Genomic DNA, 16,610 nt, shown 5'->3' with positions numbered 1-16,610 from the left:
CGGATTATTGGTCGAGTCATCACCTAGTATATAATTAATCAGTTTGATAATTAATTCGGTTAAGTTTTACCGTCAATAGTACTTGGTTGAGTCATTAATCGAGTTTAGGCACTAAGTCCCATGGTCTTACACAAGAGCCCAAACATATCACCTACACTCACTAGTCTTGGCACACACTTTGAGTACATGTCACCCTGTCCATGTCTTAGGTTCATGCATGAGTTGGTCTTTTTCGTCATTTGAGTTGGGGGGTACATTCTATTCCTAATTTTCCATCCCCTCCATCTACATCTTTTTCCTTCACATTCTATTTCAATCTTTCTTCACTTCCTCCTTCCATTGCATGTTGAATAAAGTTTGAGTCAAATAATTAACAATGAATATTCCCAAATTCCTTTTCCACAGTACTTGGTCGAGGAGAGAAGGGCGATTAATCAAGGATAACCTCTTTATTCAAGTATCACTTTTTGATAAACCGATTCGACAAAAGAGGAAGGCTAAGAAGATAATGGCAACTCAACAGGAAGTCAATGAGCTCAAGAACCAACTGGTTACCGTAACTGAGACACTAAATCTACTCACACTCAAGATCAATGATCCCGTGAAGCAACAACAGATGAACCTCATGCAAGAGAGTTTGAGCAAGCTATCTAGTGACTATAAATTTCAGGGCATGAGTTCACAAGGGGTCTCGCTGGACAAGGAACTTCTTCCACATAAGTTCAACGCCACTTACATCCCTAAATTCAAGGCAACAGATAACCCTTACTTCCATCTAAGATCTTTTGAAACTATAATGAACATTAAGGGTATCGATAAGAAGGTTTTCCCCTCTCTATTCTCACTATCTCTTGAAACTGTTTGCCAACAATGGTTATTCTCCCTTGACAAGGAGAAAACCTCTACCTGAGAATCGATAGTGAACGCTTTCGTTGATAGGTACAAGTGCAATATCCAAGTTGAAACCGACCATAGAAAACTTGAGATGCTAAGACAAAAAGAGAATCACTAGTAGAAAAATGCTCATTTGCGTCGCCTTATTTGCGTCACTCATAGAAACAAATGACGCAAATAAGATATTTTGACAACCTTATAAGTAATTTGCATCGAGCATTTGTTATAAAGCGACGCAAATGTCAAACATATTTCAACTTATTTATATTTACGTCGCTTTTATAAGTAGGAGCGACGCATATAACAATGTTATTTGCGTCACTCGTTTATTGACAAGTGACGCAAATAACCTTTGTGAGTCAATTGCGTCATTTCTTTCTTTACTGAATGACGCAAATGACCATTACGACTTATATTAATTCTCGCTGCCTTCTGCTGTTCGAACTTCAATACTCCAAACCCTAGAAAATTCAACCCCAAAATTCCCAGAAATTCAACATCAAAACCCCAAAAAATTGATCGGTAAAACCCCTGAATTCCCCATTGCTACTTTGCTGCTGTTCAACCCCCTAAACGTCAGCGAATTAAGAGTAATACCTCGAGAAATTCGTCTTCATAACCTACCAATTTGACCACTAATAAAAAATCCCAGCAAATGTGAGGCAAAACCCCTTATATTCGAGCAAATCCGAGCAAAAATCCCCTACTTTCTTGCAAAAAATCTACCCAAAATCCCCACTAAATTCAATTGCAAAAATCGAGCAAATTACCTTAATTAAATTTGAGCAAAATAACAATTAAAAGTTAGGGTTTGTACTTAATAATATGGAATTTTGGCTCTATTGTTGCTGAAGTTGCATATGCAAAATCGATTTCAAGCAAGGTAAGACCTCTTCATCTCTTTTCTTTTTTATCATGCACTTCAATCTACATAGATATTTAGATTCAATTGTAAATTAACTTAGTTTAATCTACCTATTTTGTTGTTTTTTGCACGAATTCTAGTTTTACAAGCATGCTTATAAATAACAGCTTTTTGGGGTTCATATTCGAATTTAGGGTTCATATTCGAATTTAGGGTTCATCAAATATAGGATTTATACTCGATTCTAAGGAATTTTGGTTCTGCTTTGGTGAATTTATGTAGTTGATTTCACTATTTTGGTTCTGTTTTGGTGAATTTATGTAGTTGATTTGGTGAATTTTGATTTTACTATTTTATTGATTTTTCTCCAATCTGACTGTATTTTCTTTTATGTTTTGCTGCTCATTTTACAGTTTTTTAAATCTGACTGTTTTTTTATTATTTTTTTTTTTAATTTTTATGTTTTGCTGCTCATTCTGGTTGATTTTTCCCCTGATACTACTAAGAGAAGCCCTTTCCCATTTTTTTTAGCTAAAAAATGTTCCATGATATACTTGGCCGTGAAAAGATAAACTATGACATAGTGTTTGTATTGAAATAATTTTACCAGGCCGTTTTGTTAAAAATAAACGACCACTCCTAGCCTTGCCTTACACCCCTCAAGAATATGAGCATCTGAGTTTTCTTTAACACACCCAAGGCACGGTTTCTTCCAGCTTGTAGCAGCATCATTTTGTCTCAGAACAGGGGGGGGGCAGCAGAACCTTTTTAGCATAGCCATTGTAATCATGAACTATCCTTGCAAACCCCGCAGCCAGCAGCACACTATTCGGATTCTCACCTTGAAACATGATTAAATTCCTCCCTCTCCAAGCAGCCCACATCAGTGCGGCCATAGAACAAACTACTTCTGCATCATATTTCTTACAAAGCATAACCATAGCTCTGCGAAATTATCATTTGGCGCATCTTCCAGGTTGGTTTTGTACTCACTGTAATGCCAAATTTCCTTTGCAACAACACACTCAAATAGAGTGTGATAAATTGTTTCATTCACACCACATAATTGGTAAGTAGCGTCAGTTGTAATGTGACGATACCTTAGTCGATCTTTCACTGCCATATTCCCCTTCACGACACTCCAAAGAAAATGCCTTAATTTTGGTGGCCCTCTTGGTTTTTGTATTAAGAAAATCCTGATCGAATCGTATAAATGCCATTCTTGGTTTTTGTATTAAGAGGTTTTGCAAATAATTGGCATCAATCCTTTATTCCTCTGCTAGTATACTTAATTAGAGGAACAACTATTAGTATTTTCTTGGAAAGGTAATGTAGTTGTTTAAATAATTGTAGAATATTATTTTGTTGCTTTGATCCTTCATTCTCAACTCTGATTGTTTATTGATTAATTGTATTTGATATCAGGAACTGGTGACTTTATTTAAACTGTTTGCAAGAGAAAAAGGAAGTGGATTTCCATTATGGACTTGTTCGATCGTGTTAGGGAAAATGAAGATTTTGTCCCTAAATTGAATTACGCTGGCTTCAAATTCCATATTATTTATTGGATTATTTTGTTATAGTTCTTAGGCTTGAAATGAACGCATTTGATTTACCAACATTTGGGTTGGTTTGGTGCTTGTGTTATACTTATTAATTAATGATGAAGAGGTCAATATTGTTTTGTTGTAAACTTAGCGCATGTTGGACTCTTGTTTTGGATTATAGGCTTGAAATGAAATTTGGTTAATTGGTGTTGGGATGATGAGTATAATGTCTATGATATTGAGATGTAAATTATTGGACAGGTTGTTAATATAATGTCGTCATTCCCAATTTTATGGGTAGGCCAAATTACAAAGGAGACTCTGCCAAAATTTACATTTGCATTATTCAATAATATTGCATTTTAATTTCAATTATATTAGCGTTAGCATATTACTTTATACCACTAGTGAGGAAAACAGGTACTACAAACATATACAAGGCAATTATTATAATTAAAAAAAAAATCACCTCATTTGCGTCACTCATTAAACAAACAAGTGACGCAAATACAGCAATTTTGTATTGTCTAGTCAGTCATTTGTGTCACTCCTATATAAACAAGTGACGCAAATAACAAACAAGAAGTTTATCAGAAGAGCCATTTGCGTCGCTCCTTTATATAGGAGTGACGCAAATAACAAAAAAGATTTTTATCAGAAGAGTCATTTGCGTCCCTCTTTTATAAAGGAGTGACGCAAATAAGAGTCATTTGCGTCGCTCCTTTATAACGGAGCGACGCAAATAACAAAAAAGAAGTTTATCAGAAGAGTCATTTGCGTCGCTCCTTTATAAAGGAGCGACGCAAATGACTCTTATTTGCGTCACGCCTAGGAGCGACGCAAATGACTTTTAAATCATTTGCGTTGCGAGCAGTTGTGTCGCTCATAGAATCGACGCAAATACACTATAAATGAGCGACGCAAATGAGCCTTTTTCTACTAGTGAATGAAGGCTTTACTTCTTTCTTTAATAAATGGAGGGAAACTTCCGCCAAGATGATTGAGGTCCCCACCGAAAGGGAGTCTATGAGGATGTTTATCAAGAATCTCCAAGAAAAGTATTCAAAGCACTTAAAATATCAACACAACTTTCTTGAATACTTTCAGAGCCGTCTATGACATAGGTATCGAGATCGGAGATGACCTCGCAAAGCAAAAAGCTACTAACAATAGTAACCACGGTGGCTGGAAAGGAAAGAAGAACAACAATCCTTCTTCTTCCGAAAACGCCCACTCTAGTAATAATGTTAGTACCTTTGACCATAATGGTGTTTTAGCCATGGATAACCAAGGATCTAAGAAGCAACTAAGGAAAAGCTTCACCCCCATTGGGATGAGCTACGATACTGCTTTCGACCGACTCCATGCCAAGGGAATCATTACTCCCATTGGACCTATTCAAGATCCCCCACTTAAGAAAAGATTGCCTAGTTGGAATCCAAACGAACATTGCAAGTACCATCAAGGTAGGGGTCATGCTACTGAGTTTTGTTGGAAGTTAAAGGAAGATATCCAACATTTGATTGATAACAACAAGCTTCCCATACCTCCAGTTTACAAGAAGAGCGAGTGATGATAAAGCAAACAACACAAGACAAGAGGCGAGCTTCAACGACAAGATCTCATGACCTCTTTTTCTATTTCTTTTTCATTTTTTCCTTTCCCCAATAAGTCTAGCACGGGTTCCTTTTTATTCTCCTTAGATTTATTTTTTAGGACCATTTTATTTTCCTTTAATAAAATGAGCATCTATTTTCTTGCATATGATCATTTCATTAATATTGCATTAAAACATTTAAAAAAAAATCCATGTCAAACTAAGCACAAGGTATACCAATGATTTGAGGCACCCCTTGTAGACACATCACATCTCCTTTCACCCTTCAAATATACAATCCTTTCTTCATAAACCACTTTGAGCCTCGTCTAACGATAGACCTTTCTTTTTTCAACCTACATCTACCTAACCTTGGGATGGGATGGTGTGCAACTTATGCAATTCTAAAAAAATCTTGACCAATTCAAAAGATTAAAATAGCAAAAATAGCAAAAAATAAATAAAAGTGTACAAAAGGGTAAGTGTTCCAATGTCTTTGATATGAAAATGTCTTTGATAAGAACACGTCTCAGATTGCGTCTCTTATCGAGTGCTCGGTACCGTGCCTGAGAAACATGAATGCCAAGTGAGTGATAGACCGCATGATCGGGATTGCCCACACTTATTAAAATGAAATAAATGCCACAGCAAAAGAAAGAGCTAAACAAGAGTAGAAAACCGCAAGCATAAAAATACAAAGATTCAAAAGCAAGGTTGCACACCTTGGGGGCTTATCTAGGGTTTTGAGCCTTTATCCCCTTTTTCTTCAGCCTTTAGCCTAACCACGTTACAACCCTTAAAAAGACCTTTTTGAGGTATACACACTTGTGCGAGGTTCGGCTAGAGCTACATTCGGCCTGATTCCTAACGGATACGTAGGCAACCTCACATCGAGGTGCGGCCGTAATAAAAATGCATTCACATTCACATTCACACACTTACACCATGATCATAACAAGGGACCTCCTATGCTCATCCCTTTTCACTTAGAGCTAGACTTGGAGGCTTGATCCCTACATCATTAGCCTACCTAGCCTAAGAGTCACCACCATTTGACTCTTTTCAATAATATCTTCCCACACACTTAGCCCCTGCGGCCTAACTTTAGTGTCACTATCACACACATCACACATACATGACCAAATATACTTCCCTTAGGAACCCTTTGTCATGGAATCTTAACACAACGCTGAAGCATGCCTTGTCATATCAACATCACTCATCAACCATAATGGTCATTGCATCACTAAGTATGAAGTACTTAGCCCCCGTGCCTAAGTTACCCAAATACTTTCATCATGGAGTCAACAGTTGAGATAGCCTAGGATGGATTAATCCTTGCACCTTGAGAGACAGTATCAAACAACATTTGACTAAGCTCATTCAACATGCATCTTCAAACTTCGATTCTTTTTCGCGTCTTTCTTTTTCGGGAGAAAGTCGGTACCCACCACAAAAATGACGGAAAATTTTTGCTTTTTTGCATTTTCGAGTCACATTGAGTCAACACTATGCACACACGGGTCATGAGTCACATATGTCATTACACTTCGAATCGAGTCAACCTTGAGTCAGTCAATCACATCGAGTCAAGTTTATGCCTTGAGTTGTGTCAAGTCATTGAGTAAAGCAACGTTAAACCTTAGGTCAACCCTAAGATGATTAAAGAGATTGGAAAAGTTTTATAGTCAAAAATAAATACAGGTGCAGCAGAATAGGGAAGACCCTACTCCCATTACTAGCGCCAGAGATATTTCAGCAGCGACATAGCTCGAAGCCCCTCGGAAAGGTGATTTTGACATCATACAACAATTTCGGGTTCCTTGGTACGCCAGTTAGCCCCTATAAGCAATTTGACATGATTAAGTAGTCAGTTTGATTACAATTGCAATAAGTGGTCGACCTGATGAAAGATCGTCTCACTTAGCTTAAAGCGCCTAATCACGGAGACACCGACATACTGGTTTTAGCGGAAACAAAGTTCAGGCAAGCTTTAGAGATCGACAAACGTTGGTCTTCGGAAATTTTTCTTCAGAATATTATCGCAACAAACATTCAATCATCGAAGCTCTTTGCTCCAGAGACGCGTGGGCATATTTTTCAAAGCTCTTTTGTTCAGAGACGCGTGGACATTTCATTCAAGCTCTATTGTTCAGAGACGCGTGAACATTTCCATTCAAGCTCGATTGTCCAGAGACGCGAGGACATTTCATTCAAAGCTCTTTTGTTCAGAGACGCGTGAACATTTCCATCAAGCTCTTTTGCTCCAGAGACGCGTGGGCATATCATTCAAAAGCTCTTTTATTTAGAGACGCGTGGACATATCATCAAAGATCTCCTATTTTCAAGCTCTTTTGCTCAGAGACGCGTGGGCATCCTATTATCAAGCTCTTTATTCAGAGACGCGTGGACACATCATTCAGGTGAACATATAAAAAAGAAGCTCTTTGTTCAGAGGCGCGTGAACATATCAAAAAGAAGCTCTTTGTTCAAAGACGAGTGAACATCGATACAGCAAGGTGGCGTTCCCTAGATCGTGGAGAGTTGTCACAAACAACTGAGGATTGTTTCAAGAGAAGAAATCTTCGATAGTATTCCCTTGGATGTGGAGCATTATCAATGCGGATGAGGATTGTTTCAAGACAAGCAATCTTCGATGGTATTCCCTTGGATATGGAATATTATCAAAGCGGAGGAGGATCGTTTCAGGCGAAGCAATCTTCTAATTTGGAAGCAGTTACGGGCGTAGCGGTTTTCAAGCGGGATGGTATTCTCTAGCTTGCCGGAGGTCATCAAAACAATCGGTTACTTTCAGAAACGTGTGCTCGACAGTGCAAGATACACGTTTCTTAACTCTTTTATCTGTTTAACTAACGCTAGTTTTGCAGGTATCGGCGTTACAAGAGTGATTTAGGATCGCAGAACGTTCTGAATCATTCTCCGTCCTTATCGATACTTTGACTTTTGTTTTCGAAACTCGCGTTTCTCCAAACTCAGTCAAAGTGGGGACTTCTGTAGACACCCATTTGTGTCTCCCCAAAAACCAAACCCTGTGATGAGTACCTTTCACGTCGAATCATAATCGAATGAAGCAAAAGTGTGGAAAGTCTAGTGTTGCGGATAGTTTTAATTTCTTTTCTCTTCTCTCTGTTTTTGAAAACTTATTTTAAGAAAACAGCCAATCCAGTTTGGTTGGTCCATGATATGGGTCCAATAGTAGTGTAGTTGGATGAGGCTTGCAAAGAGCTTTCCAACGATAAATTATAAGCCCAATTCCGATGAATATTGAGGAAGTTATATGTGGCCAATTTACTAAACTGGGCCCGATTTGAGCTTTATATGTGGCCCAATGATCTAGAGGAGGGCCTAATATGATTTATCATTCCTAATGCAATTAGGAATGGTTTTAGTCTTCTAGATTCTTCTAGAAGGTTCTTTTCATTCCTAATTCAATTAGCATTGATAAATTGACTTTTGTTGACTTTTCAGAGTTTTAATTAAAATCAAATAGCATTTTTGAGGAAAATATACGATTTTATCCTCCAGTACGACAAACTTATCTGATTTTCAAAAACGCGTCCAAAACAGGCCTGGCGCCTGACTCCAGGCATTGGCGCGCCTGGCGCCAGCCATTGGCGCCTGGTGCTAGCCATTGGCGCCAATTAGCTGGTGCTGGTGCCAGCTCTGTTTTGCGTGCGCCAAGTGCTCTGTTTTGATATTTTATCTTTTTGGCTGATTTCTCTATAAATAACGTATTAAAAACTCCGTTTTCATTCATGAATTCTCATCAACAATCAGTTTTCAATTATAAACACCTACAATCAATTTTCAATTCTCATTCTCTTTAATCAATTCATCATCTTTCTCTCTTTCTTCTCTAAAATTGCTTTTCACATACAAAATTCCGCATTCGCAAGATCTAGATACACCTAGCCATATTCGAAGTTGCCTTCGCCCTAGACGTGAAAGGTTTTAATTTCTGAGGGTTTGGTCCCAAATCTCTATTTCAATTATTTAATTTGATTGTTTTAATTATTATTTTCCTTGAAGTTACTAACGTGTGTATTTTGTTATTAGAAAGAGGTACAAAGCATCAAAGTAAGTGCTTTAATGGTTTTAATTGATGTTATGATGTAGAAATCATGTTTATATTGTTATTATGATATTCCTAGTATCATGTCTAGGGTAATTTTAATATTAAGTATGATTGTTGCGATGCTTCCTATGTTCTTCTTAATATTTATGATTGTTAGTATCATGTTAGGATTAAAATTTTGATTTTTATTGCTTAGTGACATGCTAGGGTTTGTTATTAATCTTGTTAGTATCATGCCTAGGATCTTGCTATTATTATGCTTTAATGTTGATATGATTATTATAATTATTATTTATTGATAATTTATTATGTTGCTTGATTTTATTATTATTGCTTGATCACGCCTTTTTGTGCATGTTTAAAGGAATTGATACTTGTAATCACGCTTAATAAGATAATTAATAATCTTGTTTAGGGTTAATTTTGATTATAATTCAAGTGATCGCCAATAATAGTTTTATTTTTGCATTAATATTCAACCAACATAGATTAAACAGGTTTAGGGTTAATCCTATTGATTGCATGTTAATTAAAAAGCGCACATGAATACGATCAGAATAAAGTAGAGGCCTATTATTAGGGCAGGTTCAATCTCTTTTAGGTTGGATTTGTATCTTCATCCCCGAACGCTTATTTGGTTCTAGACCTTATGGAGTTGACGATCTCTTGGATCGTTAAGGGGTGTAACCTTCACCCTGTGAACGGTTTACAAGTTCCTAAAACTTGTTGGCGACTCTTTTGCTCCATCTTCTTCCCTTTTGGACGCCACCGTACTTTAGTGTATGATCACAATGGGGTTCAAGCAAGGGGATTAACGCTTGAAATTTATTCCCTACACATTATGACTCGACTTTCTGCTAAGGGCATCCGCAACTACATTCGCCTTTCCCTCGTGATATTGGATGTGGACATGGTAGTCTGTAAGATACTCCAACCATCTACGTTGCCGCATGTTCAAGTGATCTTGGGTAAAGATGTACTTTAGACTTTTATGGTCCGTGAAGATCTTACAAGAAACACTGTAAAGGTAGTGCCTCCAAATCTTCAAAGCGAATACAACAGCTGCAAGTTCCAAGTCATGGGTAGGGTAGTTGACTTCATGTTTCTTTAGTTGTCTCGATGCGTATGCGATCACCCTTCCATTCTGTTGTAGGACACATCCCAGACCATGCTTCGAGGCATCACTATACACTTTGAATCCTTCTATCCTATCAGGTAATACCAGCACTGGTGCAGTGGTCAATCGCTCTTTGAGGGTTTGAAAAGCTGACTCACAACTCTCGCTCCACTCAAACTTGCTCTGCTTCTTCATAAGAGTAGTCATGGGTCTGGCTATCCTCGAAAAATCCTTGACAAACCTTCTATAATATCCAGCTAATCCCAAGAGACTACGAACATCAGTCACATTTTTAGGTGTAGGCCACTCACTCACCGCCTTCATCTTCGCAGGATCTACGGATACATCCTCCTTCGAAATGTAATGCCCCAAAAATGCAACTTTCTCCAACCAGAACTCACACTTGGAAAACTTAGCATACAACTTGTTCTTTCTAAGAGTTTCAAGGGTAGTTCTCAAGTGCTCAGCATGTTCTTCCTCATTCTTCGAATACACCAAAATGTCATCAATAAACACAACTACAAACTTATCCAAATACTCATGAAACACTCGGTACATCAAGTCCATATATATGGCTGGTGCATTGGTTACCCCAAAAGGCATGACTGTAAACTCGTAATGTCCATACCAAGTTCTAAAGGCTGTTTTTGGAATGTCTTTATCTGCAACCTTCAACTGATGGTACCCCGACCTCAAGTCAATCTTCGAAAACACGCTTGCCCCCTTCAGTTGGTCAAACAAGTCATCTATCCTAGGTAGAGGGTTGTAGGGAATAATTTCAAGCCTTTAAAATCCCACTAGCTTGAACCCCACTGTGATCATACACTAAAGTACGGTGGCGTCCGAAAGGGAAGAAGATAGAGCAAAAGAGTCGCCAACAAGTTTTTAAGGAACTTGTAAACCGTTCATAGGATGAAGGTTACACCCCTTAAAGATCCAAGAGATCGTCAACTCCATAAGGTCATGAACCAAATAAGGGTTCGGGGATGATGGTACAAATCCAACTTAAAAGAGATTGAACCTGCCCTAATAATAGGCCTCTACTTTATTCTGCTCGTATTCATGTGCACTTTCTGACTAACATGCAATCAATAGATTAACCCTAAACCTGTTTAATCTATGTTGGTTGAATATAATGCACAAATAAACTATTATTGGCGATCACTTGAATTATAATCACATTAACCCTAACAAGATTATTAATTATCTTATTAAGCGCGATTGCAAGTACCAAATTCCCTTTAAACATGCATAAAAGGTGATCAAGCAATAAAAATATATAATATATATCATGAATAATAATAATATCAATCATAATCATGTTCATGTTAACATCAAAGCATAATAATAGCAAGATCCTAGGCATGATACTAACAAGATTAATAACAAACCCTAGCATGTCACTAAGCAATAAAAATCAAAGCTTTAGCCCTAACATGATACTAACAATGAATAAATATTAGGAAGAAAATAAAAGGCATCATACTTTTAATCATACTTGATATTAAAATTACCCTAGACATGATACTAGGAATCATAATAACAATATAAACATGATATCTACATCATAATATCAATTAAACCATTAAAGTACTTACTTGGATGCCTCGTACCTCTTTCTAATAACAAAATACACACGTTAGTAACTTCAAGGAAAATAATAAATCAAAACAATTAAATTAAATAATTGAAAGAGAGATTTGGGACCAAACCATCGGAAATTAAAACCTTTCACGTCTAGGGCGAAGGCAACTTCGAATATGGCTAGGTATTTCTAGATCTTGTGAATGCGGAATTTTGTGTGAAAAAGTAAAGTTTAGAAAAGAAAGAATGAATGTAAGTGAAAGTTGACGAAGAGAGATGAATGAAAAGGATTATTTAATGGTAATTGACGAATAATTTGTGAATGAAGAGAATTGATGATCGATGATGCTTGTTGATGAATGATGAAGATAGTTGATGAAAACTTAAGAATAAAGAGAATTGGTGAATGAAAACGTAGTTTTGATACGATATTTATAGAGAAAATCATCCAAAAAAGATAATTTATCAAAACAGAGTCTGAAGACCACAAAAACACCTTGGCGCCAGCCCTGGCTCATTGGCGCCAGGACCAGTGGCTAGCGCCAGGCGCCAATCCTGATTCCAGGCGCCAAGGCCTGGGGTTGGACGCCAAACCGACTTTTAACACGTTTTCGAAATTCTGATAAATTTCCCGTACTGGAAGATAAAATAATATAATTTCAGTCGAAAATGCTATTTGATCTTGATTAAAACTCTGAAGAGTCCTAATTGAATTAGGAATGAAAAGAACCTTCTAGAATGTTCTAGAAGACTAAAACCATTTCTAATTGCATTAGGAATGATAAATTATATTAGGCCCTCTCCTAGATCATTAGGCCGTACTTAAAGCTCAAACCGGGCCCATTTTAGTAAATTGGCCATAACTTCCTCAATATTCATCGGAATTGGGCTTATAATATATCGTTGGAAAGGTCTTTGCAAACCCCATCCAACTACACCACTATTGGACCCATATCATGGACCAACAAAACTGGATTGGCTGTTTTCTTAAAATAAAGTTTTCAAAAACAGGGAGAAGAGAAAAGAAATAAAACTTTCCGCAACACCAGACCTTTCCACACTTTCGTTTCATTCGATTATGATTCGACGTGAAAAGCACTCATCACTGGGTTTGGTTTTGGGGAGACACAAATGTGTGTCTACATTCTACAAGGGTACTTATTCTTTACAGTCACATTATTCAACTCTCTATAATCAATACATAGCCTCAAACTTCCATCCTTCTTTTTCACAAATAGCACAGGTGCTCCCTAAGGTGATGCACTAGGCCTAATGAACCCCTTGTCTAATAACTCCTGCAATTGAGGCTTTAGTTCACTCATCTCAGCCGGTGCCATTCTATACGGTGCTTTAGAGATAGGTGCAGCTCCTGGAACTAAGTCAATGGTAAACTCAACTTCCCTCTTAGGTGGCATTCCCGAAATCTCTTCTGGAAAGACATCTAAAAACTCGTTCACAATGGGCACATCCTCCATCCTCCTATTCTTACTCATACTCAAATCTTGAACATAGCAAAAGTACAATGGACATCCCTTATTCACTAGCTTTTTCACCTTCATAGCAGAAATGATCCCAAAACCTTTAGGCTTCCCTAACCGTCTATAGGACACTTTCTTACCCAAAGGATCACTCAGTTGTACCCTCTGCATCTCACAGTCTATCTTAGCCTTGTATAAACTCAGCCAATCCATCCACAGAATTACTTCTAAGTCCCCTAGGTTAAACTCAATAAGATCTGATAGAAAGATAGCTTCTCCTATTTTCAAAGGCAAGCCTTTGAATATTTTATTACAATGTACAAGTTTGCCCGTAGGCAGACTGACTGACACATCAACATGACTCGATCCAGTTAAGTTTAAATTGCGCACAACAGAAGTAGAAATGAAAGAATAAGCTGCTCCAGAGTCAAATAGAGTGTTGATAGAGATAGATTGGATAGAAAAAGTATCAGTAACTACATCCGAGGACCTCTCAGCTTCTCCCTTGCTCATCACAGACAAGCGGCCGGGAGTGTTGTTTCTTGCCTGATGCCCATTGTTGTTGTTGCTTGAGTTGTTGTTGCCTGAGTTGTTGATGTTGCCATTATCATTGCCAGACCTGTTGTTATTGTTGCTACCATTCCCAAACTTCCCATTTTAACCATTTCCCCTATTCCCCTGGTTATTGAAATTGTTAGGCCTCTGCTGGGTGTTCCCACCATTTCCACTATTTCACTGTTGTCTCTGTTTGGTGTAACACTCATACTCCCTGTGTCCCTTTTTGTTGCAGAACCTGCAGGTCACCAAATTCCCATCACAGTCTCTCTCAGGGTGGTTCCTTCTACACTTCTTACAGTGGTAGGTTCTCTCCCCATTGTTAGCATTGGAAGAACTGCTAACATTCTGGTTACCCCTATCAAACGAGTTCCCATTCCTAGACCTCTTAAAATTACCCTGGTTCTCAGATTTCCCAAAATCCTTCCTTTTCTCCCCAGCTTTAGCACTCGCACTAGCAGCCCTAGTATTCAGATGGTACAGATGGGCAGCTCTCTCATACACCTTGTCAAGGGTTTTGAAAAATTTTCCGGCTAGGTCTTTCTGTAACTCGTCAATCAATCCCTGCTCAAACCTCTGAGCCTTCAGCTCTTCAGTTGGTACTACTTCAAGAGAAACCTAAAAAGGGTTATAAACTTATTATAGTACTCAGAGATTGACATGTCTCCCATTGCCAGGCTTATGAACTCCTGAGCCTTCTGTTTCTTCAGGAATGGGGGTAAAACTTGTCCCTCAAGGAGGTCTTAAACACTTCCCACCCAAAGTTAGGTTTGGCCTTAACGGTCACAACATTGTCTCTCCACCATATATCAGCCTCGTCCTTAAGGTACATAGCGGCCTGGTCCACTTTCATACCCTCAGGACAGTTGAGTGCCACGAACAGCTTATCAAACTCTCGAATCCAGTTTTCTAGGAAAGTAGGGTCAGCACCTCCCCTAAAAACTGGTGGTCTAACCTGGGCCAGCTTCTTAAACATTTCAGCTTGGGGGTCGACTTGGTCTCCCCGGTTTTGGATCACATTTTCAGCCAACAAACGAATAGCATAAGCTAAGGCAGCGTTCTCAGCTATTCTAGCTCTACGCCTGAAATAAAATAAATATGCACTCCATTTTAAACGAAACCCAAATACTATTCACACATATTCATTGAATCATAATATTCCATTTGTCACATAAATTGGTTCAAAAGGGTACCTTGAGATTGCACCCCCTTGTCCCAAGCAAAACCACACAATATAATCACGATTCATACGCAGGATTAAATGAATTTAAGAAAGAAAAAATTCCCATCCCGCGACACTCTTATTAAGTTTGATTATAGACAAAAAGATTTCCCCAAAAAGTATATGATTACAAAAATTAAACTTGTTCTTGCTCACAAATAAAAGTGAAATGAAGCTTTTGAAAATAAAATATCAACTTCTTATTATAACTTATATAAAGGTATCAATCCCAAATAAAGACTTTGTAGCACTAGCTACTTATTAAAATTAATCATCCAAACCAAACTATAATGAGGTTACGTTCTAATAAATATTATCAATGGCAAATGCCTTATTCATGCAGACTCCACCCTAACAAAAATAATCCTCAAGGTATCACATTACTGTTCTTATCTATCTTCTCATTATAATTATTAACATCAAAATCAAGGTCATTTTTGTCATTTGAGTCTTCAATAATAATTGACTTGTAGAGCGGATTTGGATTTCTAGTAGCTCTCTTCCCAGCATTTGGATCTTCAGGTGGTGGTTGTAACCATTCAAGCTCATCCTCATCTGGAAATTCAATAAGAGTATAATCATGGAACATTCTTTGGTAGGTTTTAATCTTATGCTTCTTATTCTTTGCTGTTTTAAACTCATGTAAATACTGGTAGTCTTCCTTGTCTGGATTGTTGGCGCCATAATCTTTTCAAACCTTTCCACAGTATCGTCACTTCGAGTATCACTCTCATCCTCAGACACAACAATGGGGTTGTTCCTAATATCATTACTCACGCTTTCAGACGTGATTACTGAGTCGCTCATCCTTTTTCTACGTTAACCCAACACAACAAACATTCAAAAAGCATAACACAAGCACATCATAAAAATAAATCAATTAGAACATAATTATAACATGTTAAATAAATAAGAAAATAACACTTCATGTGATAATTAAATGCAAGAAAAAAAAATATGTATGATGTATGCATGCATTCCCTTCTTAAGTCTACCCAAAACTCACCAAGTAGACAAAATAAATTTCAAATTTGTTTTAAATAAAATGGTTTAAAACATACTTAGTTTCAAATGAAAAAAAAAATTGTCATTAAAATTCAAAATTTAAATAATTGAATAGGCGCCTAAGTCATACTAAGCTAATTGGCTTTAGTGGTAATTAAATCTAACCTAAGCTCCCAGATACCACTTTGTAACACCCCAATAATTCTCTCTTAAAAACCTGTGAGAAACCTGTATATAACCTGAACAATTTCAAGAGAATTACTAGTGTGCTACCGCCACGTGTTCAAACGTTAAGGCTATCTCAGAAATTTACAGCGGAAAACCAAAACAGTTTTAAATAAACCTCAAAACAAAGGAGTTAAATCAAAACAAGTATTACAAGTTGGAACCATTAAGGCCCTTATTCAAAACCCAATAAAAGTAGTAAGTGATTAAATTCAGTGTTCAAATAAATTCAAACACAAAAGAATTAGTGCAACTAAAATCGAATTAAAATAAATTCAAACTTGCAAAAGAATTAATATGCAAACAACCAACTCTCTACTCAAGATCCTACAACCCTAATGAATGCTGCATGTGTAAGAACCTGTGGTTATTCTGCTCCCCAATATTACAAGCGTAAAAATTGGATCGTCACAGAGTCATTGAAA

The 16,610-nt window shown here is 37.4% G+C and overlaps 1 long non-coding RNA gene and 1 pseudogene across 1 annotated transcript; one reads left to right on the top strand and one right to left on the bottom strand.

Moving 5' to 3' along the window:
* Nucleotides 1-1,262: 1,262 nt before the first annotated feature.
* Nucleotides 1,263-3,616, top strand: LOC110723687. The gene is made up of 2 exons (XR_002511746.1): nucleotides 1,263-1,777; nucleotides 3,185-3,616. It is a non-coding gene; the product is annotated as an uncharacterized LOC110723687 (long non-coding RNA).
* A 6,215-nt stretch (nucleotides 3,617-9,831) lies between these two features.
* On the bottom strand, nucleotides 9,832-14,982 carry LOC110723472 (annotated as a pseudogene).
* Between the last annotated feature and the right edge of the window lie 1,628 nt (nucleotides 14,983-16,610).

This window comes from Chenopodium quinoa, unplaced genomic scaffold, assembly GCF_001683475.1.
Source record: "Chenopodium quinoa cultivar QQ74 unplaced genomic scaffold, ASM168347v1, whole genome shotgun sequence".
In the NCBI taxonomy this organism is placed as follows: domain Eukaryota; kingdom Viridiplantae; phylum Streptophyta; class Magnoliopsida; order Caryophyllales; family Amaranthaceae; genus Chenopodium; species Chenopodium quinoa.
The sequence above is the reverse complement of the archived record's forward strand: the minus strand, read 5'-3'. Positions and strand labels throughout refer to the sequence as shown.